Source organism: Cupressus sempervirens, chromosome 3 (genome assembly GCF_028749045.1).
Source record: "Cupressus sempervirens isolate cs-2001-9-10 chromosome 3, ASM2874904v1, whole genome shotgun sequence".
Lineage (NCBI taxonomy): Eukaryota > Viridiplantae > Streptophyta > Pinopsida > Cupressales > Cupressaceae > Cupressus > Cupressus sempervirens.
Window position 1 is genome coordinate 390,646,043 of NC_143120.1, and position 8,964 is coordinate 390,655,006.

The following is an 8,964-nucleotide window of genomic DNA, read 5'->3' on the forward strand; positions in this document are numbered from 1 at the left end:
AGTTTGGTGCTCATCCTCTCAAACTTCTTGTTATTTTTTACCTGATTTGGTTTCTTCATCAGCTTCGTGGTTTTATGGAGACAGGTGCTAACCAACATAGATACTCTTTTTTGGCATATTGTTCTTCGGTGGAGATTATGAGATCTAACACTTCTGCTAGATCAAAATGTTGGTATGCTTAAGCCACCTCTTTGTTGGGTTCAATCGGGATTGAGATTGATTGTCTTCCTCCCTATCAGTTTTTGCTGGATGCCCCAGCTCATCTTCTTCCTTCTCGTCAGGAGTTGAATGAGCATGTCAGACAAGATATTTATAGGCAGTATATTACCACTACTTGGTGTCATCCCCTGGGTGGTTTGCGACCTAAGATGGCCTTCTATGCTGAGCATTTTCTTGTTATTCAGGATGGTATTGTTGTTCGCCCTGCCTATCTTTATCGGCATTGGAATCATGCATTACGGTTCTCTTTGGGCTCTTTTAGGGTTGGTTCTCATTGTCTCAGGGCTCGGACTGATCACCATATGGATTAGGTTGATTGATTATGCCAGTTATGCACTTTGATGGAGGCTGAGACCAAGACTCACTTTATATTTCGTTGTCCTCATTACTATGAGATCAGAGGGAGATTCTATTGCCTTTTCAGAGAATGTTCTTCTCTCTCGATGTTCTTCAGTTATGTTGATCAACGGTGTTTAGCACTTTATCTTCAGGAGGCCACCCATCTTTGAGAGAATACCCTGCAGTCCTTTCATCAGAGACATACTTCTGATCAGCTCATTACCACCTTTTTCTCTCCCTTGTCTCCTTCTCGGGGTTTGAAAAGGCCTTCCACTACTTCACATTCCAGATCTGTCAGACATTGTACCAGTCTCTACAGGCATCATCAGTCCTATAGGGGTTCTTCATGACATCTGAAGACTATGGATTGTCCACGGATGTACCTCTCTATTATATATTTCTTTGTGACATTGAAGGACCCTTAGTCCTTACCTTGTCTTTCTTTCTTCTTCTTGTTTTGTTTCATTTTCTGTCACCGTTTGGTGCCTTTGCTTGGCTGGCTCTTCTGTTTGTATGCTCAGTCCCATAAACCGTTTTGGTTTTTTGTGGAGATTAATAAATTTATCTTATCTTATCTTATCTTATCATATAATATTGTCATTTCTAAATTTAATTGTTTATCAATAAATTATTTTTTATTTTGATATCATTTTCTAATTAAATTTTATTTAGATTAAAAAAAATTCTTAAGACAAATTAAACAATCTAATCAGTTTGTGATATCTTATGTAAACCCATTTATGATGCATCACCAATTGAATCTCAAAATAAATGTTTGAAAAATATTTTCTACTTTTAATTATGTGGGTTGCCTATATTTATAGTGAGCTTGATATGAATCTTAAACTTCATTATTTATTCATTTCTTCATCCTTAAAATTATTTTCTCTCTAATCAACAAGATTTCATTCAAATATCTACAATTAATTATTTTTACTTCAATTTTTTTAAATTTGATCACATTCAACAAAATTACATTTTTAAGTAAACATAAACATTGTTGTAGTCATAACATATAGAATTTATTACAATTAAGTTAATGTCCATTCACTACACTATTACCTTTGACACTATTATGGTATATAGGAATAAATCATTTATGTTCTTGTTTTTTAATACAATTTGACTAGTATTTCCTCGTACTTATCTTCTATAGGAACCCTCATATGAACATTTCCATGCATTTTTCTTCCTCTTTATTCTTTCATTCACCCTTCATTCCTTCATTTTCATCCATCCCATATGATGTCTCATTATATCTCACATTGATGACCACTCCAATAGTAAAGCCCTATTTGATGATGCTAAGTTTGTCACTCATCAAAATTGACCATCAGTTGTCCCTCTTCCAAAGTGGCACATTTGATGATATCACGTTATCCTAAATCTCTTCATTCACTGACTCCATAACAAATATCATCATCACACATATCGAGCAATCAAAGACATTACATGTTATAAGATATATTATCCACACTCATGTCTATTTATAGTCTAATTCTCCTACTTCATCCTTCTCTTCTAGAAACCTCTTTTCTTTTTCCTACAGCTCAATATTACTTCACCTAAACTTCCAATCTTATTTTTCTCATATAATTGTTATTCCTAGGTCATTATATCCCTTTTTGTCCCCACTCTTCCTAGTGACTTGATTGTGTCCCACTTGGAAAATGTTCTACCTCTTGCCCCTATGAGCCACCCTTCATTTATCTCGCTTGATACTCTCTTACTACTGTTCTTTCTCTTTTCTCCTATCCTACCATTAAATTCACAACCCTTTCCACTCTCATCGAAGCATAAAAAAGTTACATTTCCTACTCTCAATGTCTCAACCTATACCCCTAACCCTTTCATTTACCACTTAGTTCAAGAAATATCAATAATACAATGCTAGTTATTCATTCACCCTATCATATCATAGTCTAAGGGATTGAACTTTAAGCCTCCTCCACAACATAATATATAGCTATTCTAAATCATTTGCAAGAACTATAGTTCATCATATGAAGCATTGGTATACATATATAGTTGGTTAAATGGTCCTAAGGTACCAATTCAATCTTCTAGAGATCAGTGTTTATTGATTATTATTTGAAAATCAATTCTAATCTAGTAATTTTCTCTATATTTAAGGAGAAAATCTTGAAATGGTTCTACTCTTTATCTACATATTTAATTAATTCATCGCTCCAAAGTTGTGGTACAGTAAAGGTGCCACATTTTTTTCTTATCTAAGACACAGTGCAATCGCTCTATAGTGTGATCGCACTATTGTTTGGGTGGGATGAACCTTAGGCTTGTGAAATTGAAAAGGTAGCGCGATTGTGTTGTTGAAAAAATTATAAATAAATAAAACCAGAGGGTTTCCCTTCATTTCTCTCTATTCGTTGTCATTTTGGCATCTTACTTATTATCTAGAGACTGCAAACACACTACATTGCAAGTGATAATCAACACCAAATTGCATAAAAAATGGTTCTACATCATCAGAAATCACAAATTGGTATAAATCTTAACTCTTATTTTTGCTAAATTTTGTGTTTTTTAATGTTTTATATTTTAATTTTAATTTGGGTAATTTGTTTAGTTTTTACAAAGAGTATTGTTTAATTATCCAGTAATTTAGAAAATGCACCACCTAACCCTCTTGTAAATAATCTAGTGCAAAATCCACCAAACCCTCTATAGAATTACCCTGAAAAAACCCTCAAAATGAAGAAAAACCACTTCCACGACCTCCAGTACCAATCGAAAGACCTCCTCCAGAGACCCAAGAAAATTTTGAATTAAATTGAAAGAAGGAGAACTAAGTTAGAAACTATTATTAGGAGGTTTAAGAATTCGTTGCAAAATAATACTGGTAGGGCACAATTGGCACAATCCCTTGAGACCAATGTGAGTCAAGTAGCATATGTTAGTGGTTAGTTGAATCTATGGAATAATAAAAGAGAAGAACATAAAAGATATTATAATGATAAATTTTCCTATGAAGATTTGAAAAATAAGAAGATTAAAATAGATGACATATGTGCTTTATTTAGGAAGCCAGGAGAACAACACACAATGAGAACTACAACTTTAAGAGGTTCCACATCCATTGGTACATTCATGTGAAGATATTATAAATAAATTTTGGGACAAATGGTGGATGGTGTTTGATGCCCCTCATAACAATCAGGATGTTCCAAAGTATTTGTTGATGAAATTGTATTGAGAGTTGGTCCTTTAGATGAAATTGTATTGTGGGTTTTTCCTTGGGGAGATCCCCAATTATTTTGACATTATTCTTTCTTGGGGTAGAGGTGGAGGATCATTATTTAATATGTTAGGGGAACTTCATGACCCTAATGTTGTTAGGGAACCTATTGGCAAGCCACAGGTGGAGCATATTATTGTTCCATCTGTTGTGAAGGAACATGTAGGGGCTGACACAATACACATTATTAGAGCTTTGACTCAGAGCCTCATTTAGTGTGAGACTCCTTTGATTGCAAATGAGCCTTGACAATCTACTAGTCATATATATTCATCATGTGGATCTTTGTACACATTTGGCACTTTTCACAAAGAGGATGATGATAATGGGATGACGACAGATGACTTCCTCAATGCCACATTTAGCATTGATACAAAGATAAATATTAATAATTATATTTTAAACTATTTTGATCACATCTCATATGTATATGAATGACTAATAAATTAGTATGTCTTCACGTTGTTCAAAATTTAGGGCCAGAGTGTTGTTGTCACTAGTACTAATCCCCCAGTCCCATTGTATGCCACGTCGATGACTCCATATGTATGTATCAATGTATTCATTAAAATAATACATCTATTTATAATGTAATCATATGAAAGATTGACTCAAAATTTTTATCCACGTGCATTAGTTCTGTGGTGAACCATCAACTTTCAAACTGGACTTTGTGCATGGGTGTGATACCACTCATCTAGAGGTATATTTGTTTGCATGCTAATATATTCAACAAAATACATTTATTTAAGAAATGAATGAATAACTAACAGGATTGCTTATTAAATGATCATATGCAAAGTCAAAGTTGTCATGGTGATGTTAATTTGGGGTCACTTGGGTTTTAGATGACTTCATTTCCCCATAGGTATATACATTTACTAATGTATTTTAATTTGTATGTCTATAGTAGATTATTTTTCATGAGAATGTTATGTCTAATAGATGTACATATATGTGCAACAAGTAAATGTTGGACCTTTGGCATCGACATAGCACAATGAAGGACACAGTGCTACATTTACAGAGGTACCCAAATCATTTTATTGATGATGTGGTATAATAAAATATGTATTCTTCATAACCACATTTGATTATCATGTTGTATCATTTTCAACTATTGACATTAGTGACGACTCCACATCTTCTTCAGTCTATTGATCAAGGAGTCGTTTTTGTCATTGCTAATTCCAAGCCACTGATAGAGTATGAAAGAGTTTGCATAATTTTATTTGTTGTTTACAATTTAGTTAGTATTAAAATTAGATATAATATTCATAAGTATGATAGAGTGATAATTTTGATTATTGTTGTAGGGTCTTATTACTCTCGATCATCCATGTGCCCCTAAGGTGGATGTAGAGAGGGATTATCAAGTAGTGGTAAGAAAATATTATGTTTTATGTGTACATTTATATTTTATTTTTGAGGTATAATAGTTATTGATTCACATATATTTGGATTGTAACGGGTCGAGTTATAGAAAATTCTAGACTGATGGACTAGCCAACGTGTTAGGAAGATTTCCTTATCCACAACATCTCCCTCTTCACAACGATCAAAGACAACTAGGGATTTGTTTTCTTCCCCTAGCGAGAAGGAGCAAGATATATATGGATGCACATTTTACACCTATATGCCATTATTGGACTTACATTTTGTATATTGTTTTTGATGTATGTCATTTAAAAAATATATTGGACATACATGAGGTGATGTATATTTGATCTATTTTTTTTTGTATGTTATATTCAATATATGACATATTCAACATATATTTCATGTATGACATTATTCGACATACAGTTGATGTTTCAGATTATCGATGTATGACATTATTAGACATTGTTGAATAATATTGGTATGCATTTACTGATATAATTGACCTTAAAGATATAGATGGTTGGATGTATTGGCATGTGCGTTGGATGTTGTTCTCAATCATGTTAAGCTTTTACCTTATGGAAACAACTTTGAGTTTCTGTTATCACATTGGATTGGATGCTTGTGTTCTTGGATTAGTTGATTGGATGCTAAGATTTGATGATTGTGAATTCTAAGATGCAATAATTTGTCAAATTAAAATAATTCATTATGCATATTGTGCTAGACCTATGGGAATGTTTATGCATTTAGAGATCAATAGTTATCAATATCTTACAAAATTTACTACCTTTATGTAGGTTGAATTCTTTGTTGAAATTTGTGTCTAGTGATCAATATCTTCATTATGTTCTAAAAAAATGATATTATATGGATGACCAATGACTGTAAGGAGTTGAATGAAGGTTATAAAATATAATTTGAGTGACCAATAGTAGCATATATACAATTAATTTTATATTCTATTATTAATGAATTATTTCATGTATCTCCTATCTTCTTCTTGAATCTAATATTGAGAAGGTATTTATTAGGTTTTTTTCTCCAATTCTTCACAATTATAAAATCTCACATAATTATCCCACTTTTATCTCTTTGTTCAACTTATATAATAATGCAAAGGTGATAGATAAATTTAAGGTCATCTCCTTATTGACATGTAATGCCTCTACTAATATAGTCATGCATCCTCTTCTCAAGAAAAGAATAATTCTAAGAATAAAAACACCAACAATAACTTTCTCGTAATTTAGTAAACTAATTGAAACTATATTAATTTTCATCCTTATCTAAACTTATTATCTCTCATTGTTCACAAGCTTAACCTAATTGGATCAAGTGAGAAGAACCCTTAATTTAATTTTTTTACGAGTTTCTTTCCAATAACCAAGCTATCCAACTTCATCCTATCCAACCCTTGAACTTTATCTTCTTATTCTTCCAAAATTTCTAAAATATTGTAGTTAGTAGATCTAGTTATCTATGAAACATGTCTTAATACTATCCTCTCCTTTTCTTTTTAAATTATATTTTTATACTTCCTTACCACCATTTAGCATATTCCCCCTTAACTATTTTTTATTCTTGACTTTCATAATATTCTCTTAGGATATGTTACTGAATTACTCAAATATCAAGACGATATCCCTATGTGTGTAGGAAATGCGCCAATGGAAGTTGCATATAATTTGCATGAAGCTGAATAGTTGTGTATGTGTAGTATTTTTATATGAATAAGAAGAGATCAAGATTGGGATTTTTTGTATATTCAAGGAGCTAAGTGTGCATGTATGTTAGTGTACCTAAAGGAATCATGATTCTCTTCATGTAAAAAAAAAATTATTTTATGTGATCTTATATGTTGTTTATATTTTTTGTTTAGTGGGTTACATATGGGTGCATGTAGATTTTTTCTACCCATTTAAGAATATCATCTTCTCTCTTTTCTCACATCTTTATCTCCTCCTTTACTCTCTCTCTCTCTCCATCCTCCTCTCGCTCCCTCCCCTCTCAAAGTATCTCCCCAAGTTTCTCCCCCTTCTCTATCTCTCCTCTCTCCTTACCCCTAGTGCTAACCCTTTCCACCTACTCTCATTATCTACCTCCATTTTCAAGGTCATTACATTTCCCTCCCATTCTCTCCTTTCCCTTTCTAGATTTCTCCTCATTGGGATCTCCATCTATATCTACTTACCCACCTCTCTCTTTATATATCCCCTCCCTCCTTACCCTCAGCTTTCTCCCTTAACCACTTACTCTTTATTGCTCTCTCCATTGTCTTGTTTGCCACCTTTCTCTCCCATCATCTTGATCTTCCCTCTCTCTTGCACCATCTCTCTATCTCACTCAATCTATATTGTCACTCTCTACCCCTCTAGGTATAGGATATAGGGTATATGACTTAGGTTTTTTATTATGAAAATATACAAACATAAAACTACTCCCTCTCTCTCTTTCTCTCTCTTAGAGATAAAGAGGGTAGAGGAAGAGTGATAGAGAGAGATAAGTCTAGAGTTTGAGGAAAATAAATGAAGTGGGATATTTAGAGAAAGAGAATATATATAATAACTCCCTGAATATAAAACAATTCTCAAAACTCTAACAAATATACACACTTGAAATATAACCCAAAGCCTTGTCAGTCTCAATCCATATAAAACCTCATCACCCAATTCAAGTCACTGGGACACAATTGAAGGAGTTTATAATTGAAAAATTAATCTACACACAATTAAATTGCATATTATTTCAAATCTAGGACATAACATTTAGTGTTTGTCTCTACTTTATATGGTACAAATATGCCTTTGGGGGTAAGTTTGATATCCCTTCCTTTAAGGATTTCTCTATGTAACTCACTTGGGAATGAGATAAGCTTATTCAAATTGTTTTTTTAAAGTCTTTAAAATCCCATGACTTTGTTGCAAAGGACTATAAGTTTGCTAGTGATAAAGATAAGAAAAAGATCAAACCTAAGAGCACACAAACCACATAGATTATTACCTAGAAGGGAAAAAATCCCTCGAGGAGAAACCATTTAAAAGGGGAAGCATACTAAGTGTACATTGTAAGAAGACATGACATGAAGAGCATTATTGTTATAATAATAGTATATTTAATACCCAATAATAATGAAATAAATCAATACTAAAGAAGGAAGAGTAAGATTAGGGTTAGGTGAAATATGAGGCCACTAAATAATATTGAAAAAAAGTTAAAGCCAGTGGATTATGGATTAGGAATATAGAATGGGATAAAGGAAAATATCAAACACTAAAATTCTTTGACTTAAGAGAAATGGATTAGGGATCAATAATGTGGGATGCCTAATCCTAGAAGAAAAAGATCAATGGAAATAAGGTAGAAGAATATTCAAATATTATTTATTACTTTTATTAAGTACATTATAACTTCAAACTATGATGGTATAATTAATCCTCCAATTCTAGATTCAAAAAAGATGAAGTAAAAAGAGAAGTAGCACAAGGGAAACAACTAAGAAAAAATCTAAAACATGGAAATGTTGAGACTTAAAGGAAAGTCAATCCTTAAATTAGGATTAATGGATGGTGAATACTTAATGCTAAAGGACAGGAAGCATAGAAAATAGTAACTAGACAACAATTGAGGTTCATGGGTTACCCTTATAGCTTAAGAAGTGTGAGAAGTGTGTGACTATATTTAGACCTAAAATGCTAGTGCCAAATGCAAGAACACTGTAAGGATTGGAAGCATGAGGAAAGCAAGGTATTTTTTTAGTGGCTAAT